We start from the raw sequence: 27,213 nt of genomic DNA, 5'->3' as shown, positions 1-27,213 counted from the left end.
TGCACATGGGGTTGTGTTTAGATCTTGCCTTAGTTTGGTTGGGCTGCCTTAACAAAATGCTACAGACTCAGTAGCTTAAGCAACACAGATTTATTTCCTCACAGTTCTGGGTACTGACAGTCCCAGACCAGGGTTGGTCTGTAGTGAGGACTTTCCTCCTGGCTTGCAGATAGCCATCTTCTCCCTGTGTCCTCACATGACAGAGACAGTGTGCACTGGGGTCTAAGGACACCAGCCCTATTGGGTTAGAGCCCTACCTTATTTAACCTTATCACCTCCTCATAGGCCATATCTCCAAATACAGTCACATTGCGGGGTTAGGCTTCAACAAAAACATTTTGGGCAGACACACACATTCTGTCCATAACAGATCAAAAGCCTACATTTTTGAAAAAATAAGGCTTTAACCCTTGGTTAAGTTTCCTATCAGAGTGAGTTGTCAGTAGTTTGACTTTCAGCCACTCAAGTAAAATTACACATTCATGTCCTTATATGAATAATTTGAAGAGATCAGAACCTCACCCAGAGAAGGTCTTTGTAAAATTACCATGTGAACAAGTACGTTGGTTTGTGAGAAAGGATATATAACTGGGGTTTTTCCTCAGAATAAAGATATGGTCTCCAAAGATTTGTTGTTGGCACTATGTAGAGTAATTCTTGGGGATCAGCAAGAAAATGCTGCTTAGGCTTCTGGCTGTGCCTCAGTGGTTGCTTTTCGAGCAGGACATTAGCAAAGAAGGGAACAAAGTAAAGGCTATTCTTTATCCATTTTTCCTCTTTTGGGGAAGATGTTTATTTCATTTGGATCTAAGGCAAGAAAACACGTATGTACTGAATGCCTACTGCAGTGGGTTGAATGGTGGCTCTCAGAAAGATTTGTCCATTTCTGAATTTGTCAAACCTGTGAATGTTACCTTATTTGGAAAAAGAGTTTTTGCAGATGCACTCAAGTTAAGGACCTTGAGATGAGGGCATTCTGGATTACCTGGGTGAGCCCTAAATCCCATAAGTGTCCTTATAAGAGTCAGAAGAGAGGAAGGCAGTATAAAGACAGAGCCAGGTATTGGAGGGATGCTGCCGCAGCCAAGAAGCACCGTATAATGCCAGCAGCCACCAGAAGCTCGAAGAGGCAAGGAACAGATTCTCTTCTAGAGCCTTCTGCGTGGTGCGTCCCTGTCACCACCTTAATTCTGGACTTCTGGCCTCCAGAAGTGTGAGAGCGGAACTTCGGTGTCAGCCACCAAGTTTGTGGTAATTTGTTAGGGCAGCTTCAGGAAACTAATCCCCGCCCCGCCCCCCTGCCATGGGGAAGGCATTCTGCTAAATGCTAGGGGTGCAGAATTGAGCAAGACAGGGTCCTTGTCACCAAGAAGTCAACGTTGTTTGAAATGTAAACAAAAGCCTAGTAAAACATTACAGTAAATTGTGTAGCAGAAGTTTGTACAGAGTGTACTGAGAGCATTGAAGGGTACAGCTAACTTTGCTAATTTGGAGAGTTTGGAGATTCATTGAGGATGAAACTTTCCATCTGGGTTTGAATGAGGAGTAAGAGTGTGCCTGGAAGAAAGGGGATGAGGGAGAAATGTGTGGGAAGTATCATGTCCTGCTCCTTTAACCTCCATCTGGGAGACAAGCACCCCATCTGAAAGCTCAGTATTTTCAAGTATTGAGAGGAGAGCTGTTTCTTGAAGTGACATTGTCAACTTGAAGCCGCTGGGCTCGAGTAGTTTGTCTCTGTGATAAATGTAAAAGATATTTAAAAAAATCAGTCCCTTTGGCAGCTCAGAGGGTAGTATGAAGTCAGTGCCCTACGTGTCCTGAGGTCACAGTTATAAAGACTCTCTATGCTCTGTGATTGGGAGTCTGCAAACTTTTGCATCAAGAGCTAGAAAGTAAATATTCTAGACTTTGTTGGCCATGTAAGGTGTCTGGGGGTGTGTGTGTATATGTGTATATATATTTATTTTCCAAACACACACACACATATATGTTTACAGCCATTTTGTGTGTGTGTGTGTGTGTGTGTGTGTGTGTGTGTGTGTGTAGATATAGATATAAAATAACCCTTTAAAAATGTAAAAATTATTTTTGGGGAGCAGGCCTTACAAAAACAGGTCATGGGTTCTGTTTGGTCTGCTGACTCTTGTTCTATGATATAATAATATCTTAAATTAGGGGTCTTTTTTTCTTTCAAAAGGAGAGTCAAGTATTTCTGCTATAAAGAAGAGATATTAAATATGAACAGCTTAAAATCTGAGCCAAGGTATGACTGATTGAACTTTATAGCTTTCTAACCTCAAACAAAGATTGAACGAATGTAGAAACAGCCAGATAAATGCTTAAGTTTTATTTAATACCTTTGCTTTTTTTTAAATAAGTGGAACTTAAAAAGTATATATTTCAAAGATCCGAAAAGAAGAGGAAGCTTGCCATCTTGATGATTTCTTTAATAATACCGCTTTAAAAGACTACATTTCTGTTTAGTAACTGACAGCACTTTTAAAAGACCATTTCTTTTTCGTCGGCACAGATGTTTCTCTATGTGAGATGTATTGTAGTTTTCAAGATGCTTCAACAAGGTTGTGTTCTTTAGGATGAATGATTAAATGGACGTTTCAGATCATCTTGTGAAAGGACTTTATCATTAGATTGTCTTCTCTTTTTTCACTCACAGCTCCTGAAACATCCCAAACAAAGTGCTTTTATCTTTAGAAGCTATCAACAAATTATTATTTTGAATTCTTTCAAGGTAAGCTTATATAGCTACCTCAGAGATTACTTATTTTTAGTTCCAACAAAACTGTTGCAAATTAGGTGTTATAAAAACATTATGCTGAGCTTAAAATGAAAAGAATATTACGGATATTTCAAAAGCTTGTCTTTTCAAAAGCTCAGACTTTCTTTCAGACTATAGTACAGTTCCCATTTGTTCTTTCCCCCACTGAGTACATAGAGTTCAACTGAATCAATAAAAGTTTCTAAAGCAAAAGGTAATTTTGGATACAAATTATAGAAATCAATTTCAAATACAGAATTAGAATACTTAGTAGTCAGTCTTGTGCTTCATGTGGTACTCATATCCTGTTTCTAGGGTACAAACCCCTCCCCTACCAACACCACGAAGTCCTAACCTCAGTCTCCTTTTTCTTTTAGCCATTATCTCTCACCCTTTCCTTCTTTCAGAGGAGAATACCAAGTCAGTTAAATTCAGACCAACTGTGATGTAGTTGGTGAAATCTGGCAAAAAGAATTAGCATCCTATTTCTTCCAGGGCCTGTTTAGTTATTTACACCCACTCATCTGTAAAACGGGGACAGCGTTCATTCTGCATTTGTTGAGAGGATTATAGAAGTTGTGTGCAAAGTTTCATCACAGCGCTTGGCACAGATATGGCCAATAGATAGTAGTACATATTATTCTTAGACAGTGTTCTACTCTCCAATCTAGAGGAAGAGAGAGAGAACACATTGAATAACTTGTAATGTTAAAGCTGTGATAAGAACGGCAGTAGGGGGAAGTAATGGTAATTCCTTCTAGAGATTCTAAGAAGCTCTGTAGAGCAATGGCCTGTGAGCCACACCTTGTTGGGTGGGTTGCTTTGAATGGGTGGAGGGAGAGGAAAGGGCTGTCTAGACACAGGAAGCAGCTTGAGCTCAGGGTGAGGCAGGAAGTGCTGGGTGTGTATAGGGCTGAGGTCCACTGTAGCTGATTTAGCCCACAGCAATGCTTTCTTTGGAAATATACAATGCTTTCAAAAATTTAAGCCAACAGAGTAACCTGAGAGATTTCACTTAAATCTACATTTCCAATTTTTCTTGAACAATTTGTTTACAACTGTTGGTTGAAGCTTATCACCATTTCTTAGCCTCACATTGTTTTAATGAATATATTTTAGCATTTTAATATAGCTCAAATCTTCTTCCATTATTTTCAGAAATGTCTTGGTTATTATTGCTGCTTTATTCAGTGTGTTCTGGTAGGCAGTCTCTGCTGGCTTGGCTTGATATTTTTATCATGTTAAGGAAGCGTTCTTTTCTTTCTTCACTAAGAATTATCATTAAGAATAGACTTTGAATGTTATCAAGTATTTTGGGGCATGTTACATTATGATTTTTCTTTTTGACATGTTGATGCTTTGCCTTATAGTATGTTTCTTTTTCTATAGTAAATTAGTAAGTGTCCCATGTTTTTCTGTACTCTAGAGCATCAGAATGATCTTTTCTTTTAAAAGTTACTGTAAAATATATTACCTGTTCTTTAAATGTTGAGAAACTTCATGTTTGTGTATATCTTTTAAAAATAATTTTTTGTTTCTTTTCCCCCTGCAACCCCACTGAATCGGATCTGTAGTTATTGATTCAGTCAGATTTCCTACTTTTTTTTTTAGTATTTATTTATTTATTTGGCTGCACCTGGTCTTAGTTGTGGCATGTGGGATCTTTTAGTTGCAGCATTCAGGCTCTTAGTTGTAGCATGTGGGATCTAGTTCCCTGACCAGGGATCGAACCTGGGCCCCCTACGTTGGGAGCTCGGAGTCTTAACTACTGGACCGCCAGGGAAGTCCCCCTACTTCTTTTAGATCAATGTCGATTAGTAGCCTTGGTTACCTCCAAAATTTAGTAGCATAAATTTAAACATAATATATTTAAAAAGTTTTTACTTGGTAGTTAAAAGCAATTCTTAATTTCATGATTTTTATATCTTATATCTTTGAAATAAACTAGTTTATGATTTATTCTTTTTTAATTTTTTCTTACTGTTTTATTGAGGTGTAACTGGCATACAGCACTGTATAAGTTTAAGGTGTACAGCATAATGATTGGAATTACATATATTATCATGTGATCACTACAAGTTTAGTGAACATCGTTTTGTGTAGATACAAATATTTCCTTGTAATGAGAACTCTTAGGATTTATTCTCTCAACTTTCATATATAACATACAGCAGTGTTAATTAATCATGTTGTACATTGCATACCTAATGCATATTTATCCTGTAACTGGAAGTTTGTACCCTTTGATCGCCTTCATCCAAATCCCCCTCTCTTCTCCTCTTATCTCTTTTTCCATGACTTTGTTTGTTTGTTTTGAAGTATAATTGACCTACAACACTATGTTAGTTTCTGGTGCACAACACAGTAATTTGATATTTATGTACATTACAAAATGATCACCGTGATAAGTCTAGTTTCCATATGTCACCATACAAAGACATTACAGTACTGTTGACTGTATTCCTCATGCTGTACATTTCATCTGTGTGACTCATTTATAACTGGAAGTTTGTACCTCTTAGGCGACCACCTGTCTGTTCTATTAATCTGTTTCTGTTTTATTATATTTGTTCATTTGTTTTTTAGATTCCACATGTAAGTAAAGTCATATGGTATTTCTCTTTCTCTGACTTATTTCACTTAGCATACTACCTTCTAAGTCTGTCCTTGTCACAAATGGCAGGGTTTCATTCTTTTTTATGGCTGAGTAATATTCCATTTTATATATATCTTCTTTATCCATCCATCTGTCAGTGAGCACTTAGGTTGCTTCCATATCTTGGCTATTGTAAATAATGCTGCTGTGAACATAGGGGTCCATGTATCTTTTTGAATCAGTGTTTTTGTTTTCTTTGGAAAAATATCCAGAAGTGGAATTGCTAGATCACATGAGAGTTCTATTTTGAACTTTTTGAGGAAACTCCATACTGTTTTCCATAGTGGCTGCACAATTTACATTCCCACCAACAGTGCACAAGGGTTCAATTTTCTCCACACCCTCCTAACGCTTGTTTTTGTTGTCTTTTTGATAATAACCTTTCTGACAGGTGTGGGGTGATAGCTCATTGTAGTTTGGATTTGCATTTTCCTGATGATTAGTGACGTTGAGCATCTTTTCATGTGTCTGTTGGCTGTCTGTATGTCTTCCTTGGAAAAATGTCTGTTCAGGTTCTCTGCCCATTTTCTAATTGGGATTTTTTTTTTTTTTTTTTTTAATGTTGAGTTGTATGAGTTTCTTTGTATATTTTGGGTATTAGCCCCTCATCAGATATATTGTTTGCAGATATCTTCTCCCATTCAGTAGGTGGCCTTTTAATTTTGTTGATAGTTTCCTTCACTGTGCAAAAGCTTTTTAGTTTGATAACTCATTTTACCATTAAAAAAATATTCAAGTTTAGTACATTTTTTTCTGTTTTCTGTTGCATTTTCTAATTGGTTATTTCCAAGTGTTTGGATTTTACATTTAGTTATTTTTTAGTTAGAAAATCTGATTTACAATTTCTGCATTTTGGTATTTATTTAAAATTCTTCGTCATGGTGTATATGGTTAATTTAGGTAAAATTTCTCTCTATGTTAAAAACAGTGTTTTTATTCAGTATAAAATTTGACATAAATATGCTAACTTTTGTCTTTTGCTCTTGAAGAGTTCTGCTTAGCTTCTTGAAGAAAGATAATATGTAAATGAACATTATTTAGAGTTGCTCAGCGTCGTAGAGCAATTGGAGTCAGTAGGAATTTGGTGAAAAAGTTGATCCCAAGAGATCCTAAGGAAGCCAAAATGACCTAGACATGGACAAATTATTATTGCTATTGCAGAGAACATAAATAAATAAATATATATATATGTATGTGTGTGTGTGTGTGTATTTTCAAGGAGATGAGGGACATATGTTAAAGAGCTTTTTTTTTTTATCTTTATAGATTATTATGCATCTGTAACACATTCAGTTTCTTAGGTGAATAATGCCATGTGTGGGCATCTTCACTTTGGTTCTTTCTCTTTGCTCCTGCTCTGTAGGTGCACCGTGCTTCAAGTACAGGGCAAGTCTTAATGTCTTAGCTTTACTTGATTTCTTGTTTCTGATATGTGGTTTATTTCTCTAATCTGCTTCTTATTCTTTAAATTGAGATATGTATACATATACCCAGAGACCTCAAATTGAGATATATATATACACACACACATATACATACATATATATAATATACATATATCTAGAGACTTTATACTTAAAGAAGTAGAACATAAAACGATCTAAAAAGTGATGAGTTAACATTTCTTTTTACTCTTATTTCTGTAGTGATATGATTATCTTGAAATTCAGCTTATTACTTTATTTTCGTGTAGTAACACTGTGATTTCAAATTTTGATTGGGAAGTTTGAAGAAAAATTTCACAGGGACTCTACCCAGGATATTTGCTCTTAGAAATTGAATCCTTAATACACGTGTGTCCCATAGAGGCGGCTTTATTCCTTTTTCCTTTGAGCTGTTTTGAAGTGGAACTAACTCCCTTGCCAAGACTTTACTATCATAATACAGAAGAAGAATAGGAAAGACTTTCTTGAATTGTTTGACTTGGCTGTATTTTGTGGTTAGTGGGAGATAGATTTGAGTTGCTAAACACCTTGCTATCTTTACAGAGAAAAATACCTAACAATACTTGGGTTGGAGCTGGCGTCTACAATCATCTGTTTCACATAACACAATCATATATTTTCTAGGCAGTTACATTTTTGAATATAATTTAATTTATGGTCTTGATGACCCAATGAAAAAATGCACAATTTCTATCAGCAGTTTTGTTGCGTTGATTTTGGTTCTCCAGAAAATGTCACTATTTTTTGAATGTGAATGTTTAGAAAGATTTTGAGCATTTGATAATTAAAAAAAAAATTTATGTCTTGAAATGTATTGTTGAGTAGGAGAAATGGGAATTCAATTATAAAGTGCCCTAAATTAGTCTATTATGTTAGAAGCCATTAATTTCCCCTTATAGTGAAGTATAATCATGATTTCACCAATATTTAAAATAATAAATGAACTTTTCAGATAATTATGTGAAAATTCTATTTTAAGTATTTGAATTCAATTTTAATATCTAAAATGTCCAATTTAAAACAGAAATTGGTCCAGACAGCTGTTGAAATGCCTGTATTGTCAAAACAGTCCTAAATATCAGTTTCGATAGATACCGGTTTACGTGTCTGCGAGCATTTCCTGTCTACAGGTAAAGCACAGATGAAGCGTTTAATAGCTAGGAAGCACCAAATGTGATTATGAAATATAATTGACTGTGAGTGCCTTGAGGACAGGGACAATGCTTTATAAATAGCCTTGAATTCCCAGTAGCTGGGGTACAAGCTACGTAGAGTAGAGGCTCAACCGAGTGTGTAAAATTCAATTACATCATTTCTTTTTAAAGCTGACAAGAAATTGCTATCTCGTAACCACCTTAATTTTATTACAATAAGAGATGATGCTGAGAGCATCGGTGTCTGGGCTTGAGTCTCTCTTTTTTTTTTTCCCCCTCTACACACTTTCTCCTTACACGTAGTATGAAAGTCATTTTCCCTGCCTTTCTCTTTGCAAAAGCCTTCTTCCTCTTTTCCTTTGGAGATCAGTAGGCACAATGTGTATTAGTTTTTCTCCTTTTATTGTCAGTGCTTGAATATTGCATTATTTGAACAAGCACTTCATCCTTTCGTGGAAAAAGTCCTTCAGGGGTTTCCCTGGTGGCGCAGTGGTTGAGAGTCCACCTGCCGATGCAGGGGACGCGGGTTCGTGCCCCGGTCCGGGAAGATCCCACATGCCGCGGAGCCTGTGCGTCCGGAGCCTGTGCGTCCGGAGCCTGTGCTCCGCAACGGAAGAGGCCACAACAGTGAGAGGCCCGTGTACCGCAAAAAAAAAAAAAAAAAGTCCTTCAGAAGCTCTGTTTCTGTTAACATATTTAGGTTGGAAGCCAAGTAATGCTGTCTTCACTTGTATACTGATGAGAGAAGCCAAGAATTCAGCCCCTGCATTCCATCCTGTATGAATTTACTCTTTTACCAAAGATCCTTTTCCTTTCTTTTCTAACTTCTGTTCCCCTTTCTTGCCTTCTCAGTAATTTTTTTTTTTTTTTTTTTGCTTTGTGGATAAACCTTCAATAATGTCAAATTATTCTCTGTGTATTGTATGATGCTTCTAATTAAAGTATTTCAAATATAATAATGACGTGATTTTATTCTTAGCTTTGCTTCCCCTTTTCCCTTCATCGATCAGATTGATATTTTCAAAAAATTTAAACAAAGAGCCTGTGATAAAGTTAGCGATAATTAGGAACAAAACTCAATTCTGTTGGGGATACAAAACTCAGGTAATTGTATTTCTAGAAAATACTTGTCTCTTGAGAATTCTGAAATGGCTAAATCAGTCACTATTTCCTTTGACAGTTATCTCCTGATCTTTCTTATAGACCATCAAACTGCATAGTTTTGTCTTCAACTTTCTTAAGAGATTTATAAATACAGTCATCCAGTAAACCTTATATTTATTTAGTGAAAGAACAGATCTCTCTTATCAGCACTGAAATAATCATCGACTTATGTTGTACTTGGCCCTGATGATGTGCCAAATTTCATGGTGACCCAACCTGCTGTGAACTGTGCAGCTTAGGGTCTTAAAAAAAAGACAATAAATAATTTCAGAAATTAATTAAATTAATGAAGGTGGCTGAAGAGCTATAGAGGAGAAGTATACAGAGCTACTGTGGAACCTATATGGAGTGTCAAGGGGGACCTAACCTACTTTAGTAGTGTTTACTCATCAAGTTTAAAGTATGAGAGCCTATCTACTCCATATTTTATCTCCCAGTCGCCGTGGTTTCTTATGGCTCTTCTATTTCACATTGCTGGTCTGTTGCTTCCTAAACTAAATCTAATGAAATTAGAAGTTAATAGATTTAATTAGTAGCACTAATGGACTTATATACTAAACTAGGAAAATGTTTTCTTGATAGAACATGTTGACTCCTGAAATTGTATACTAGCTTTACTATATTATGTTTTCACTCTGTGAGACTGGGAAAACGGTGGTGTCATGAGCAGAAATAAGGAGAAGCTGAGAGGAAGGTAGGGGGCTGGAGATAAACACAGTAAAAACCGTATCTGACTTAACCAGCAAAGTGGGGTTCTGGTCATTCAAAACATCGGGTACATGGATTCACTGAAACCATATGATATTGACCAAGCATTTAATCTTTAATGATTCGGAGGTCACGCAAGTCAGGAAATTTTGGTATCTTACTCATCTTTATGAATTTCAGTTTATGTGAATGTGCAGAAATGTCAGTTTGTAAAGTTACAGTTGAGTGAATGTGGTATAACACAGTGCATGAGTTTAATCATTCACTGAATATCTCTACCTGTCCACAGAGGACTAATGTACAAATCATTGAAGTAATATATTAAAAATATGTTCAACTGTGATGACTCACAAGTCCAAAAAACACCTTATCTGGGAAGTTTCCTTATCTGTATATGCCTCTTTATTTTTTGTATGATGTGTGTGTGTGTGTGTGTGTGTGTGTGTGTGTGTGTGTGTATTTTAATAACAGGATAACATCAATTTTATGACCCAGTTTTAGAAAGGTAATTATTCCACTGGGAAAATTGTTCTCACTTTTCTTGTATTAAATTAACTTTTTAGGATCTATTATAGCGTCATATTTTAACTAATAACTTCACCAACCTTTAACAGAACTTCTATCATCGTCTCTAAATCACAGTGTAAACAGTGATGCTATGATAAAGTATGTCTTACGTTGTGTTGATGAGTTATTTGTGTAATCATTGTGCTTTATAGTATCATACTAGATTAAGCCTTTTGAAATTAGGCAGAATTGAATTATGGCTCATCAATACATATTCATAGTGATTTTGAAGTTGTCTTTTTCCTTTTGGATCATTTCAGTGGCAATGAAACATTTCCTTAATTGTGATTATTTTTTTCCCTCAAAAAGATCGATAAAGTCAGATACAAATAGCACTTATAACTTAGCCAAATAATACCTCTAATTCAAGGTTGGACTTTGTTCTTCAGAATTCTCTGAGGGGTGTACTTGGGCCATTTTGGAGATTGTTTCTTGTTAGTGACTGTTAGTTTTGATCAGCTGGTCATGTGAGTGTATGTCGGATTTCCCTTCCAAAGTCACCATTCCCCCCTGTGTAATTGATGAGCGCTGTCAAGGGAGGTAATCTGAGATTACGCCAGGGTCCCTTCCCTCATCAAAGCACCATCCACCAGGCTTATTCTCCATTGACGGCTCTGCCTGAGTCAGCCAACACGGTGATAGTTGCCAAATGGTGATTTTCGTTTTCTGTCATTCCTTCTACTGGTAATCTCCTTTATGGAAGAGCTTTCCCTTCTTCCTCATCTTTTAATTTTTTTTAATGTGTCACAGATTTCTAGTTTATTCAGGGCATTACGATTCACTATTATCCTTATTTATTTTGATGCTTATGTTGTCCCAGATTTGGCAAATGGGGACCCCTTATGTGTCTCATCAATCTTGGAGCACTTCCTTATTTTGTGACAGAATAAGTTGTTCCAGGCTCATCTTGCCCTTTCCCTGCCCCATCCTTGCAATACGCTGTATCTCTTAAGGTAACCGTGGTTCCTTTTCTGTATGGTGTTCAGGAACTAAGGTCTGGGCCCTCCCAACAGACGCTAGGAAACGCGTCCATGTATGCACGTATGCAAGCATTTTTACACACATATACACACCCATAAACACTTCATCTATAGCTATGCGTACATCTATGTGTGTGTGTGTATATATACACACACATTAAATATATATATTTAATACATATTATATACATATTTATATATACATATATATACATATTAAATATATATATATTTAAAACTAAGTTCGTAATTATACTTCCAGTTCTAAACCAACATGTCTTTCTAGCCGTTGCCCTTCTATGTTTGTAAATACTTGCTCCAGCAGTGAGAAGCCTGGCCCTGCTTAGCCTCAGCATACGTCCTTATTTGCTCAATCATTTTACCTATTTTCTCTATCGACTCTCTGTCACATCGTGTGCTGTCTCCTTACTGTCCACCTCCACTGCCCTGTGTCCTTAGTCACCAGTGGATAGCTGCCAACGTGCATCAGCTCAGCTGCTCCCCTCTGCCCTGGGCTTTCCGGGTGCTCAGGGCCAGCGGGCATGCTCACCTGCATGTACCATCCTCTCTCCCCACCCCTGCAGCTCTCCATGTCCTTGGGTGCTTCTGGGCAAACAACACAGTAATATTTTATGGTCAGCTTTGTACCATTTCAGCACCTTTAGCACTGTTGTTAGAATGTGTTTTCAAAGAAATTTCCAGTTTAAATCAACACTTTTTTTTTCAATGAAGGCTTACCCTGTGTGAGGCACCACGCTGGGTGTATTACAAGAATGAAGATAGATACAGTCTCCACCCATTATGGGACCATGACTAGCGGGTGAAACAACTGAATTAAATGTGATGAATTTTACAAAAAGGGAAGAACGAATGTTGTGGATGTACATTGAACATGCTTCCCTAGTACCCCGTATTAGTGTCTTTCTCCTCCAAGATTTACTGAATGGATTATTTGTTATTTGTGGTGTGAATATGATATGTGGCCAGGCTAGAGGAAAGGCTTGGAGAGTTGCAGACTCTGGGTATGAGACCAGCACCTTGGTTTGATGGTCTTTCATAGTCTTCCTCTCTTGGTCAGAGGAAAGGCTATTTTTATGACTCATTTTCTGCTTGGTGGGAGGGCTCTAGCTGATGTTTCTGAGCCAGGTAATTTTTGTATCGTAAAAGGTTTGTATGCTTATGGGGCTTGGCCCAGTGCAAAGAGATTTCTCTAAAGCCATTTATAGAATAATAATTAGGATAGAGAAAGTCATAAAGATGCCCTTTCCTAACCTTAGAAAGTAAACACCTGTTAATGAAACTTCACTCATTTGTGTTGTAAAACAAGACCTGTAGCACATAACATGTTGTCTCTTTAAGGGTTTGAAAATATTCAGTGTCCCATGTGAACTTGTTTACTTGTTCGCTTAAATGTAAACCTTTTTACATTTTGAACACAATTGCTTCATAATAGTTCAGTGCTACATAAACAAGCTAGCAAAATATTTTCTAAAAATTGTTAAGCCCATGATGAAGACTCCTTGCGTAAAAATTTGAAAACAAAGGTTACCAAGGTCTGATTTATATAATGGCTCTTTCCTGCCGTATTGACTAAATATCTGGGAAGTATGCATTCCTGCCTTGTGGCAAAATCCATGTATGAGGTTTGATACGGCCATTCATTATTCAGTATACAGCTCTCCAGGGCATGAGGCCTAAAGAGTAATGGAAGCTTAAAGGAGCTTTAAATCATCTGTCTTCTGTAGATAAAGGTAAAGTGACTTGTACTAGGTTATAGAGCTTGAATGCAGTAAAGCCAGGGGCCCAGACAGAAATTTAGCTCTCATGGCTCTAAGTCAAAATCTATGCCTGAGATTTTAGTGCTTCTGGATTTGGTGGTGATGGTAGTGGTGATAATAATAATAACAATGCGTTTTATGATCATAACAATTTAACATTTATATTTTTATAAATAACTATATAAATAATATATTATAAAAATGAGTTACATAAATAATTGTATATTGTATAATTATTATTTGATTAGCCTAACAGTTTGTAACACCAAGCTTTTGCCAGAAGGTAAGCAATACCGATGGTTAGTAATTACCTGGACCATTTTTAGCACTTAATTAAAATGGGAGCAATGTTCGCTTGTCAATGTTTAATTTCAAGAATCTGATCAGTGAGTTCAGCTTTATCTGTGACTGAGAAGCTGAAAATCTGAATTGTCTTTGGTATTATGGCTGAAATGGTACATTCCTGGGATCAGGATTTCTGGGCTATTAGGAGGTGAATGGTACAGACGGAAATGTGGAGCTGTGGTGTCTGTCATTTGGTAGTAGATGCTGAATGTGGCCTATGAAAGTTAGTTTAGCTAGTTGTTTCCATTTCTTAGTTTCTTTTTTGGATTTTTATGTATTTTAAAAGGGAGAGAAGAGAACATTGAATTTTGAATATCTGTGTGGTGGGCCAGTAGCTGCACCTATAAGTCAAAAGGAGTATTTCAAACAAGTATTTGGAGGAGCATTTTGTAGAGTTGGGGCTTGGAGTATGGAAAAATACTAAGTTGCTGCTTTAGAGAAAAGTTGCTTTGCAATTGCAGACATTTAAATCATCCAAGCACATGAATATATGTATAACATTTTAAAGTATGCTGTGTGGTTAAATGTTTGGGAAAATACTTAAAAATGTGTTAAAAATGTTGGGATATAGTGTCTGAATCTTGTTAAGCAGCAAATCTCAGCAGCATATGTAGTGTTTGGATCTTTGGGCCAGGGTTGTGATGCCTTACACATTACTGTGATTTAATAATGGCTTTTAGAAATTTGAAACTGTTTAAACAAGCTCTACAGTCATGTTTAAAACTCATTTATGTTGTGATTTGTGCCTTAGTTTTCCTCCTGTATTTGGTTGTTGATTAAAGAAAAAAGTCCAGGTACTGTGGACCCAGCAGAGATGTACAGTAAATACTAACCATATTCTCAGGGCTAAAAAGTTCATTTGCCGATGTTTGTAGAAGTGATGCTCCATTGTACTTTCTGTAAACGCCATGTCTCCCTGTAAACCCTTTAAGAGGAGAAAAAAAAAAAGCCACCCCCCCGAAAAAAAAAATCACACCCTTATTTAACAATAGCATAAAGACTTTGAGAAACTACCAGTTTTGCCATCTTTGAATATAGCACTTGGAGACTCTTCAGAGACAAGATTGTTTCTGAACTTGGTATTTTGTATTCATTTTAAACCTAATTTATATTAGCACAATATGAGCTAGGTATTTTTCCTTTTTTAAGAGTTAGAAACCGTAGTTCAGAGTAGTGAAGTAACTTACCCAGGGAAAGAGATTTGGAATTTGAACTCAGAAATGTCTGACCCAGTGTTTCTAATAAATCCAGGTTTTACACATTTTTTGTCTCGCCTTTCACATAGTGAGTTAAGCTAAATGCCACAAACTGTGTTGGGCACTTACTGAACTAGATCATAAACCGCTTTCCAGCTTTTTGGAGCTCTCTGGGCAGACTTTTCTTCTGTTTGTTCTTCCATCCACCCCAGGAGAAGAAGCAGGCTGGGAAAATGATATTCTAGCTCCCTTCTCATTTCATTGTGATTTCTTTGATACTGGAAGGTCATTTTTTTCTTCTAATAGGCAGTAACCACATATGTGAGCTGAGGATAAAAGGGAAATGACACTGGTAGAGCTTCCTTGCCTTAGGTTAACCTGCTGAGTTTCCTAGGAAACAGACATGATTTACAAATATTGATTTGAAAAAGCTTGGAGGAAATCCTAGGCCATTGTTTCTGCCTTTAAAATAGTTTTTCTGAAGAGAGCAAGTTAAATAATTGAATCTTTAATGATCACATTTTATGGAGAATGCATCTTGCATAATAGGTGTTTCTGTGAAATTTGCGTTGAGGCTTCTGATTGTAATCTTTGCTGCCTGTGTGATTTCTTTGTTGGAGAAATGGGGGACCTTTTTTTTTTTTTTCCTGTAGCTGAGTACAGTCTAGTCAGTCACCCTTTGATTTTCTGAGCACTGTGCTGAGTGCCAGTGTGAAAGGGGCAGTGGTTACAAAGGAAGGTAAACATAATTTAAGATGCAGCTTAGCGTTTAATTAGAATGATGAACTCTTGTAGTCTGTCTTATGGCAGGCACACTTTTGGAGTTGTTTGAACTTGGTACCTTTCTGTTCCACCAATTCAGATGAAAACCTTTCGAGTTTTATAATGAAAAGGGGAAGAAGAAAACCTCCAGAAACAGCCTCTGAGCACTTGTCAGCAAATTGACCTAACTGAAAGGAACTGCTCAGGATGTGCGTGTAAAAGTTGAGCCTCTTCAGACCAAAAGAGCGAGCTCGTGACATGATGGAAGATGGTAGGAATCTGGGTGGGGAAGCCACTACCTTCATTAGAGGATTTCATGAAGGTGTGAGAGATACCGGGTGTGTGTGGGTGTGGGTGTGTGTGTCGGTGGGGGGGGGGACTGTGTGTCCTTGATGGTATCACGATACCATGCTGAAGACAACCCAACACACCCAGTGCGATTCTGGAATCAGATATGAGGATTGGCAGAGGTCATCACTGTAACTCATGTTCAAAATGGTAACCCCAAGTCACTATGAATAGTTTTAAGTTTTCAGTACATTCTTTGTAAGGAATTGGAAATATGTAACGCAGCTTATAAACATGTCTTTTAAAAACTACAATAAAAAATAGAGGCACTGAAAATGTTCAGTGTAACAAAAATTCAGTCATCTCGGAGGACTTATTCCTTGAGGAGTCTAGATAATTGAAGTTTCACTGAATGCAGTCATAACCCCCTGACACTTCTAATCTGAAATCCCACGTGGGGTTTTCAATCACATCTCAAGAAATATATGGATTTGAAAGAAGGGAAATGAACTGATTTTTGTTCTACCTGGGGATTTGAAAAATGTGAACTTTTCAGGCTGGAGGGTATATGATCAGAGCCTATAAAATGCCGACTTAATTGATCAAATCTCAGAAATCTGTAATAGAACTGAGTTTTCCTCTGAAATCTGAAAGATATTTAAGTATAAAACAAATGAAATGAAATAATACTGTACACAGTGAGTAGAATAATCGTAGAATATATTATTTACGCAGGGTATTTAACGCTGAAAGCAGGTAGCTTCAGAAATGCTTAAAAAATGTAGCCAAATCAGTAGAACAATAGATCTAAAAGCCTTTCTGGTTGTGGGAAAAAACATTTTTACTGAGTCCCTCCTATGTGCCAGCCCTGTGCTTCCTTCTGGGGACTCCTGGCCCAGTCCTTTCCCCTCAGAAGTGCACATCTGATGAAGGAGATGACCCATGTGATCTATAAGGGAAAGTGCAGAGCACTGGGGAAGCCAGTTGTGCTCGGATCATTTCTTCCCCGCCACAAAGGCACGTGCATTGGCTTTTTAAAGCCAGGAGCTGTAGTTTTCTAAATCCGTATATTTTAGAGTTATTAATAATAAAACCAGTGTCCTTTACTTTCCCAGCCCTCAAGGGATTAAAGTATAAATAATTTGAATAAGCAGGATTTTAAACTTTTTCTGCTGTGTGTGTATGTATGTATTTGTGTGTGTATGACAGATATTTATTAGTATACACGTGTAAGAGATGGGTCTAAAATATATAAAATTATATACATCAGAATCTATAAAACATACCGATTTAAATTTTTGAATACATGTTTGTGTAACAAATATGGACTATCCCCTTGCTTTTTAAAGAAATTGTTTTTCACTAGTACACCTAGTATACTTTGAAATATTTGGGAAAACTAGTTCTTCCCTAAGCGTTGAAACAGAGTGGTTTAAATGCTGAATTGCTATTTAAACCAAAGTAATGCTCCTTTATGTTAGTTTGTATTTTTCTTTGTTTTACTTATCTAGAGAAATGGGTCTGAGGCGAATAGTCCCTCTCACTGTATATAATTTTACAGTCATTTCTTGACACTGTGTGTGTGTGTGTGTGTGTGTGTGTATTTTTATATATGTATATATATATATATATATATATATATACACACACACATATATGTGGCACATGATGATATATTTTCGAAAACCTTAGAATTATAACTTTAGAGCTGGGATTCTTTGAAAAGAATTCTTTGAAAATTAATGGAGTCTAATTCTTTAAAGTTATTTGTAAGCAAATGATAATGATTCTATTATGGTCATTTATAGTTTACAGAGTTCTTTTTCATTAAATGGAGCTCCAGCTTTGCCTAAATCTATGACCTCTGTATTTTAATTTCTTTATTCTTTGTGTCATGTTATTTTGGACATTAGAGTCAGCAAAGATGACTAAAAAAAGAACAATGGAATTTCCATGGGAAGTGGGAGACTTTTTCGATTTGTGTAAGTGTCCATGTAAACTATATTGATTAATAAAATGGGAAGTAGTTGTAAGAACTAAGGGACACTGGGTCTGATTTCTTCATACAGGTGGTGGAAAGAAGAGGAAAGACCTGTTTTTGATAACGGAAGGGCAGGAGCATGGGAAAAGTGAAGAAAATAATTGAATGTTTTCTTAAAGAAAAAGTAGGAGACGAGTGACCTTTCTTTCCCAAGTTTTGGGTTAACTGCCCCCAGTCTGTCCTCAGAGATGATTTAGCCACCTATAAAGATGTCCATGGTGACTTTTTTGTACCTCAGCAGAGCAAATGAAACAGCCATTACCATTCCTGCCACTATCTAGTTTAATCTTTCGCAGATGCTTAACTTGGGGTGGTGGTGATTTGCAGTCAGTGAGGGAACTTTTCGAGGAAGGCAGCAACATGGTGAAAATAATGCGAAAAGCTTAATCTGAGCAGCATGCGGATTGGGTTTAATGAGGAGAAACCAGAATCAAGGAGACTAGGTAGAAAGTGAAAATTGTGGTCTAGAGTGAAATAAGGGAGTGTTGGAATGCAAGAAATAGGTAGAATTAAGAGCATTTCATGAAGGGTGTTTTGACTCCTGAGACTACAAACGAAGAGAAAGAGAGGGAGAGAGGAAAGAGGATTCTGAAGTTTCAGCGTTGGGTGATTGGGAGATGCCATTCACATGGGGAGATTGTGGGAGAACTGATCTGGAGTTAGATTCTGAGCTCAGTAATGGTCAGATTATGTATGAGCTGATGGTAGGCATTTGAGTGGACCTGTGCTCACGTGGTTAGAATTCTGGAACTGGAGCTCAGGTAAGATCTTTGAGCTGGAAGAAGTTTGGAGAGTAGAGTTCTGAGTGAAGCTTTGAGACATGATTCAATACACTAGGGGGAAACATAGTTTGCGTTTCTTCAAAAATAGCTGTTTCAGCACTTGCCTCCAAGATTATATTTCTGCTCCACTCATCCACTAGCATTTCTTAACTCTGTGATTTAGTCAATTAAGATGTGTTTGATTAGGAGTAAAGAAAATGAACTCAAACTGGCTTTGATAATAAAGGAGACTTTGGTCTGATCATAGAAAGTCCAGAGGCAGGTAGGTCTTCAGGATTAGTTTGGTTTAATGTCTCAGTAGTATCATCAAGGATGTATCCAGTTTCTTTCTGTCTTTCTGTGTCAGCTTTAACGTCATTCTGGCTCTTCCTCAAGTGTGCAGGAGTGAGAAGGAAGGTATCTGGTTTTTCACTTGTAGGATGAGAAGAAGTTGGCTCCTGGCAGCACTCTCAGGTGAGGAAGCTTCTTTCTCAGATGCCACTTGTGAGGAAGATGCTGTAATTCACCGTGACCATGGGATGTTTTTTTCATTCATTCAGATAGTCTTTAATTTCTTTCAATAGTATTTTCTAGTTTTCAGAGTGTAGGTTTTGTACTTCTTTTGTTAAATTTATTGTTAAGTATTTTATTATTTTTGATGCAATCGTAAATAGAATTGTTTTCTTTTTTAATTGAGGTGTAATTGACATAACACGATATTAGTTTTAGATTTACAGTACGGTGATCTGATATTCGTATGTATTGTAAAATGATCACCACAGTAAGTCTAAACATCCATCACCACATAGTTACAAAATTTTTTTTCCCTTGTGATGAGAACTTTGAAGGTTTACTCTCTTAGCGACTTTCAAATGTGCAGTACAGTGTTATTAACTACCAGTAGACATGTTTTTTTTAATTCATTTTAGGATTGTTCATGCAAGTATATAGAAACACAGTAGATTTTTGTATAATGATTTTTGTATCCTGCAACCTTGTTGAGCTCATTTAATTTTTAAAATGAATTCTTTAGGAATTTTTATATACAGGATCATGTCATCTGTGAATAGAGTTAGTTTTACTGCTTTCTTTCCAATCTGAAGGGCTTTCATTTCTTTTTCTTGCCTAATTACTCTGGCTAGAACTTGCAGTACAGTGTTTAAGAGAAGTAGCAAGAGCAGACTTTCTTGTCTTCTTCCTGATTCGGGGGAAAGCGTCTAGTCTTTCTCCATTAAGTGTGATGTAATTTGTGTGTGTGTGTGTGTGTGTGTGTGTGTGTGTGTGTGTTTTGTAGCTGCCTTTTAGCATGTGAAGAAGTTCTCTTCTATTCCTAGTTTGTTGAGTTTTTATCATGAAAGGGAATTGGATTTTGTCAGATGCTTTTACTGTGTTTAGTGATATGATCATGTGTTTTGTGGGGTTTTTTAGTGTTTTCATACGGTGTTATGACATTAATTGATTTTCATATATCAAACCAACCTTGCATACCTGAGATAAATCCGACTTGTCATGATATGTAATTCTTTTTATATGTTGCTGGATTTTGTTTGCTTGTATTTTGTTGATGATTTTGTATTCATATGCATAAAACATACCAGCCTAGAGCTTTCTTGTGAAGTCTTTGTTGGAAATAATTCATTTTTAAATGCCTAGTTTAGATTAGCTGGAATTTTTAACATGTCATTGATGACTAATACTTCTTTATGGGCTTATTTAAGTGCACACATTAAATAAAATGGCATATGAATTAGTCTCTATTATCATATTTTGAAGGTTTTTTTTTTTTTAGGATTGGAAATGGAGCACAGTAGCACCTATTGTAGCAGTGGAATGACAGAATTTATTGTATTCATGAACCTAGTGTGTTTTCTCTCCACAGTTTATTTGTTTTTTTTGTTTGGTGGAAGTGTTTTTTGATTCTTTGTGTGTGTGTTTATAGGACTCATTTACCCCATCATTTACCTGAAAAGCAATGAATATATTATATTATGAATAAGATAAAGTTAATTTTATGGAGATTAAGCTTGGATTTGTATTTAGGGTTTTATTGCTTTTTTTTGATGATTAGAACATGAGAATTTTACAAATGATAATTGCACAGTTCCACTGCAGGTAGCAGAATAATTTATTGCACAGTTTTCTTATTTCTTAGGAGCTTGGAACACAATACAGCTGTTTATAATACAATCCAAAAAATGAAAGCTTATTGTCTTCAAACATCCCCATATGCGTGCAAGTTTGTTTCTTTAATCATAATTCCTTGTGAGTGATTTTAACACTTTAAAATGCTTTCACATTTGTCATCCTTTTTGGCCATCATCAAAACCTTGTAAAAATGGTAGAGTTAATATTGTAATCTGAACTTGTCAGACAAACAAATTCAGTCATTTAGAGATCTTAAGGTTGCAGATCTATGAAGTGACATTAGAAACATAGTAACCTAGATGTTCAGAATCCCAGCCATATGCTCTTTTGTATAAACCAAATTATCTGCATAAAAGGACCATCTAACGACCATCTCTGATTTCTGAATGGCCTTCGCCTTTTTCTTTTTGTCCTTGCTGTGCTAGAGCAGCAAGAAAGCCGCAGCCAACAATGTCACCAGCGCAGTAGTTTCTGTGGTAGATTAAATTCCTCTGAAGGATGGTATTTATCCTTAGTGGAATTTCTGAGCAGATGATTTACTAAGTAGTAAGAGTTGCTTGGCCTTTGGGCCTGATCTCACCGTCTTTCGTGGAGTTTTTAGCAGATTCCTGTTTCTTAGGGTCCCCTGATGTTGAGAGAGAGAGAGCAGGACCATACTTTGTCCCCAGTCTGTAACACCCCCTCCTCCAATCACTCATCCCTGTGAAGTTGCTAAGAATAAGAGCATATTGGTAAAACCACCCTGGCTCATGCCCTCGTGAGTGCTCTCCTGCTTGAGGGTGCACCTGGGTGCATCCTTTTCCTGCTCATTAGCTCTTTGTGTGTTTGGTGGGGCTTCCTTGATAGCCCAGGTCTGGCTTCCTCTGTGCAGTGCACTGAGGAGCACCAACTCATTATGTGTTAGTACCTTACACTTTACAGAGATTCTCATTTAATGCTAACAGTGGAAGAACTTTCTGTCTCTAATTTACAAATAAAAAACCCCTGAGGCTCAGGAACTTGAATGACAGGACCAGAAGCTGGTACAAACTGGGGCTAGGAACCTGACTTCTCTCAGATTTTAAGCTTCCTGAGAACAGGGGATACATTTTAATCAGTGTTTTAGCCCGAGCACTCAGCATGTATCTTGGCTCGTACTTGGATCCCCCAGATATGTGTTGTATAAATGTTGAGCCCCCGCTCCATATTGTGTGGCTCCCCCCAGTTCTGCTATTGTGAGATTGCTTATGCAGAAGATTCCAGACTCTTTACAGGGAACCTGAGGCTCTCTTCTTAGGGCCCAGGGACATCAGCTGCTTTCAGAGGTGAGAAAATCCTGCCAAGATTTTTTTTTTTGAAGCCATTCTGCTGTCTTGTCTCTGACCTACATAACTTCTGACAGAGGACCTGTGTCAACATTCACATCACGTGCTCTTGCTGGTGGCCAAGCTTCTGTGCCTTGTGCTACTGATGGCAGAATGCATGGAGCTGCTGCTTTGGATCTGAACTTGCATGTTGGGCCAGGCTTTCCGTTACTTACTCAACAAGTTGTGTTGTCAGAATTAACTCCAAGTGCAGTCGTTGCCAAAAACGTCATAGTTTTTCTCCAGCATCCTCAGGGGCACATAAGTAGAATGTTCTAGACAGTATATGTTTTGGAAGATACAGGAGAGAGGTATAATGGGTTTACCTCTTTAAAACAAAAGATTACCTGCTGGCAGGTGATCATCAACCTCTCGCTGTGCTTAAAATATCAGTGATTTGTTTAGCTTATTTTTTGTTAAACAAAAACTGGTTTTTAAAATTTAAAGCACTTTTACATTTCTATAAAATATTAAAAGCTCAGTATAGTTTTCATAATTTTAATTCATAAAAAAAGAGAAAGCAGGCTGAAATTAAGATTTAGCTGAAATCAGTCTACTGCAGCTTTTCCTCATTGAGGCTAGTCACCCACTTCAAGCATGGTTTTAGCAGGCACTGACGATCCCTGTTCCAGTACAGATGCTTGGCTCTTTGCTTGGAAAATGCATGGGATTGCAGTGTTTCTCAGGGTTGGTTCCACTGACAGTTTGCACCAGACTTAACGAGAAGTATGTGTTCAAATGCAGAGTCCTGGGCCTAACCCCACATGACTAAATCAGAACCTTTTGGATGTGAGGCCCAGGAATGGGCATTTTTACGAGCTCCCCGTTGATTGTGGTGAGCTCTGAAGTTAGAAGCTGGCTGGCTAGTAGATGGCAGCAACAGATCAGAGTCACGGAGATCTTGGATTCAGTCGCTGCGACATTTAAGGCTGCTGCCATACCTGTACGTGGAAATAGGGATGATGTAGTTACCTCAAGGAGGTGCACGGATCCAGTGAACTCAGCGTCTGGTCCACAGCAAGTGCTTAAGCAATTCTGGGCAGGGCAGGCACAGCCATGCTCGTTACTGTTAGCATTGCACCCAAATGACATAATAGCTGCTAGGACTCATCGTCCCCCAAGCAAGGCTGTGAGAGTGTTCCCAGAAAAATAACTTTGGAGAGTCACGAAGTCAATGCCAGACCCACGGCCCGTTTTTACAAAGAGCGTTATTGCTGCACGGCCACCCCGTTTGTTTAGGCATTGTCCGTGGCTGTTGTGGACCCTTTGGCTTACACAGCCAATGATATTTACTCTCTGGCTCTTGACAGGAGAAGTTCGCTGACTCCCGCTCTCCTCTCTGTGAATGTGGCTTTTCCGTGGAAGCTTCATTGACGTTCATCCGTGGTGCAGAGGCAGTCAGGCCTTGTGATAAGTCAGGCCTGGTGGCAGCGGCCAGTGCCCCCACCACACCTGCTGCTTCACGTCTTTACGCAGCGCCAGCCCTTCTTCGGGCCTTTTCTACCACTGCCTTCTCACTCGGCCTCAAAAGCAGTGACGGGGACCGGGACCATTTCAGCATCCGAGAAGCTGGCTGCCTGAATGCTTTCAAGACCGCCCAGGACTCAGGTGTTAGAGTCCCCACAAATAGCAACATGGGAAGGGGAACCAGTTTCCAGAGAACATGCAGACGGTCGAGTCATGTGCCCTGGTGGGCCTTCTCGCTGCCAAGTTTGAGTTTACATTGAATTCTGGAAACGCGTTATCATTCATCTCCTACCCTTTCTACGTTAGAAACCACAACCAAGCCCAACTATCAGATGAGAGAAAACAATCCAAAATTGACGTAAAGCTGTAGAAGCATGCTTTTATGGAAACAGTTGCAGTCCTCATTCTCTAAACCTAAAAGTCCAAGTGAAGATACAGTTGTTGAAATGTGTGGTTATGTTTCACAAATTAAGGTCACCGCCTAGAACTTCTGTTCAACAAGTATGGTATCAGGCTCAAGCGTACGCGCGACAATTAATTTACAACATTTTGATATTTTCCAGCAGGTTTAATAACAGGAATATCTCATTTTTCCAAAAGTCCAAGTTCCATCCTTCTTGCTGGAGCCTCTAACGTTGTCATGGGCTTTAGTTGGGAAAGAACCTCTGCACTGTGGTTTTTACATTTATTCCTTAGCATAGTTCCTCATGCCCCTTGGGGCAGATGATGAGGTGTCTCCATTTTTGCACATGTTCATGATAGTAAGACAGACATCTCTTAGTCGTCAGTAAAAATGTTTGGAGAGGTTGAGAAATTAGAATGCTATTCTGTGTTCATGTGGGTTTGATTATAGGTTGCTTTTCTCTTATATTTCTACTTCTTTGGTGTTTTGTGTGTTTCTCTGTGTGCGTCTCATTCCTCCTTTACTTGGTCCCCTAACTCCATTCTTCCTTTTGTCCCTTAACTAGTCATGATAGGTATGTATCCCTTGGGTCTTGCTTCTCTAACTAGTCATGATATATAGTATACCCCTTGGGTCCAGTGTTTATGAAGTATAACTAGCATAGCATTAGATGTTCCTCTTAAAAAAAAAAAGCTTCCTGCCAAACTATAATTAAAAGTCCTTTTATGTGTCTCTTGATTAATATTTTTATTCGCTCACAGACTCTCTAACAAGGAGAGTTCCCGTCCCCTGTTTTCTTGGCCTCTTTATGTTGCTGGCTCCGAGTGTTTGATTGCTTGATGGAGCCGATAAAATTCCCCTGATGTTTCCTACTCACTCTAAATTTGGAATACACCTACAGTATTCTTTTAGGCCTTATTGTTTCCTAGACCATCTATTTAAATACAGTCCTAAAGCTTAAACGGAACACTGTTATTGTGGCTAAGAATAATATGTGTAATGGAGCAGTAGATTAGATTTCATTACCATCCTCATAACCATGCAAAAGCCAGCGCTCCCACAAAGCGCTCAGTAAGTTCTCGTGATTATTAAATTTTGCCAGTACCATGGCAAGTTTATAATGGTTACTTGCAGTTATTTGTGAGTGGAGTGGAGGGAAGAACTTGGCCTTTAAATCCAATAGGGCCTCTCTAAAACCCTGATGTTTGAAGCAGAAGCAGAGGTACCCATAAGGACAATAGTCAAGGGGAAATCTGTTGCCCATCGCTGAACAGAAAACAGTATCATCTAATGCATTGTTTTGCTGCCTCTGAGGCAGAGCAAGGAGCTTTTCGTGTATTGTATTGTATTGAGACTTCTATGAACTTGAGAATGTTTGCAGCCCTTTTATAGGGAGTGACTGACTTGACGCTCTTATTTCAATTTCCTTTTATGGTTTATCAGAAAACCTTTATATTTGTTTCAGAATCCCAGATTTTAATTGGATTTTGAGACATAACGTCAAATTCATCAAGTGAATTGAATATAAATTATTTTTAATAGTGAACCTTCTGTACGTGTTCTGTGACATTAAAATACATGATTCTGTCATTTGAATTATTCTGTTACACTTTATGATCCTGTGTTTATGTTCTTGCTTTTCCTCAGCTTAAAATTCCCATCTGCTACTTCCCTCCCCACTCTATTCCCTCTTCTAACTATTCCAACTTTCAAAACCTGATTGCCTAGTTCATATGCCATCTGCTCCGAGAAGCTGTCCTGCTTTCCAAAGTCAAAAGTGAATGATTTCTTTTGTTTGAATTTTAATTTTTGTACTTTCTATATGTCAGAAAGAGACATTTTGCCTAGACTTCTATTTCACAGCTATTTTGTTAGTTTTCACTGATAGGTATCATATCAGGCTGAACCATATGAAATTACCATTATTCAACTATTTTTGAGCTACAAAACATCAGGTTAATAAGGTCAAACCTCATACGTATTTCATCATGAACTGCACAAACTTATGAAAATAAATGATCTGAGTTACTTAAAACACATCTTGGACTTGGATTTACATATCTCTGTTCTAGAGCACTTGCTGAGTTATGGACATGACAAATGTATTCAAGAAATGTTTGTTGAAATGAAATCAATTGGACTGTCTAAATCATTACTTTTTATGAACAGCTAATAATTGATTTAGAAATGAGACCTGTTCTGTGAGCCACACCCTTTTAATGCCAGCATATACAGGAGTCCACAGTATACTTTGGTGTACATTGTCCAAACCATTACAGTATTGTCACACACGTAAAGTTAAACTTCTTGTCTCAGTCACTGTTACTTATGTTTTAGTTTTATATTGTTACCTTGGTTGAAATATTTTTCTTTCCTTTGCCTGTAGTTGTCTTATTTTGCTTTACTTAATGCAAAAATAAGAATTCTTTTATTTTCTAATGTTCCTCTCAAAATTTTTTACCCACCTAACTCTTGGCTGAAGGTCTGTCAGTGTCCCCCTCCTCAGAAAATCCTCCCTGGCTTGCTTTATTTAGCCATGGGGAAAAAAAATCCTGTCCTTCCTTTGCAATATTTTTGTGCTTGCTAAAGGTCCAGTTAAATCACAGGAGATAAAAGTTGTACTGACAACCTTGGACATTCTCTGTCGTTTGCCAGAAATAGCAAACTAGATACTCATCTTGTACAAAAATATGTGCATGTTCATCCTCGCTAAAAACATCTTGTATTTGGTAGAGGGGTAGAAGTCTAAGGCAGCTCGTAGTGTGGAATCTTGGGCTGGGGCCCATGAGGTGGGGTTGGAGGGGAAGAAAGGATGGTGCTCAACAAATGGAGAAACTTATGCTTTTTTCCTTTATTGACAGATTCGTTAGTTTAATAACATGTAATCTCTTTCTTAGCTACTTGCAGTACAGTGTGATTTCCTCAAGACATTTCTGTTTTAGCTCACTCACGCTTTTTTCCTAACTAGAAGAAATTTTACATGAGAAAAGGTGATTCTGGAATTGGAAAGAAAGCTCCGTCTGTAAATATATTGAAATATTTTACAGCATCATGCATAAATATGGTTTTGTGAATTTCTTTTGTTCTTGTGTCAACAATTTTGCCATATAATACTTTTAGTTAGGGTAAAAATTCTGATGGGGCTTCCCTGGTGGCGCAGTGGTTGGGAGTCCGCCTGCCGATGCAGGGGATGTGGGTTCGTGCCCCGGTCTGGGAGGATCCCACGTGCCGTGG

The 27,213-nt window shown here is 37.7% G+C and overlaps 1 protein-coding gene across 3 annotated transcripts in view; it reads left to right on the top strand.

Moving 5' to 3' along the window:
• The window catches only part of KLF12 (KLF transcription factor 12), a 452,101-nt gene that overhangs the window by 22,119 nt on the left and 402,769 nt on the right, over positions 1-27,213 (top strand). The window contains exon 2 of one of the 3 annotated variants that reach the window (XM_079903471.1): positions 2,675-2,749. The exons of the other annotated variants lie outside the window; for them this stretch is intronic. The gene's annotated coding sequence lies outside the window, so the exon portion shown is untranslated. The remainder of the gene's footprint in view (positions 1-2,674; positions 2,750-27,213) is intronic. 3 annotated transcript variants of the gene reach the window in all.

The sequence above is a fragment of the Stenella coeruleoalba genome (assembly GCF_951394435.1).
Source record: "Stenella coeruleoalba genome assembly, chromosome: 18".
NCBI lineage: Eukaryota > Metazoa > Chordata > Mammalia > Artiodactyla > Delphinidae > Stenella > Stenella coeruleoalba.
This window is presented reverse-complemented; position numbering and strand designations above follow the sequence as displayed.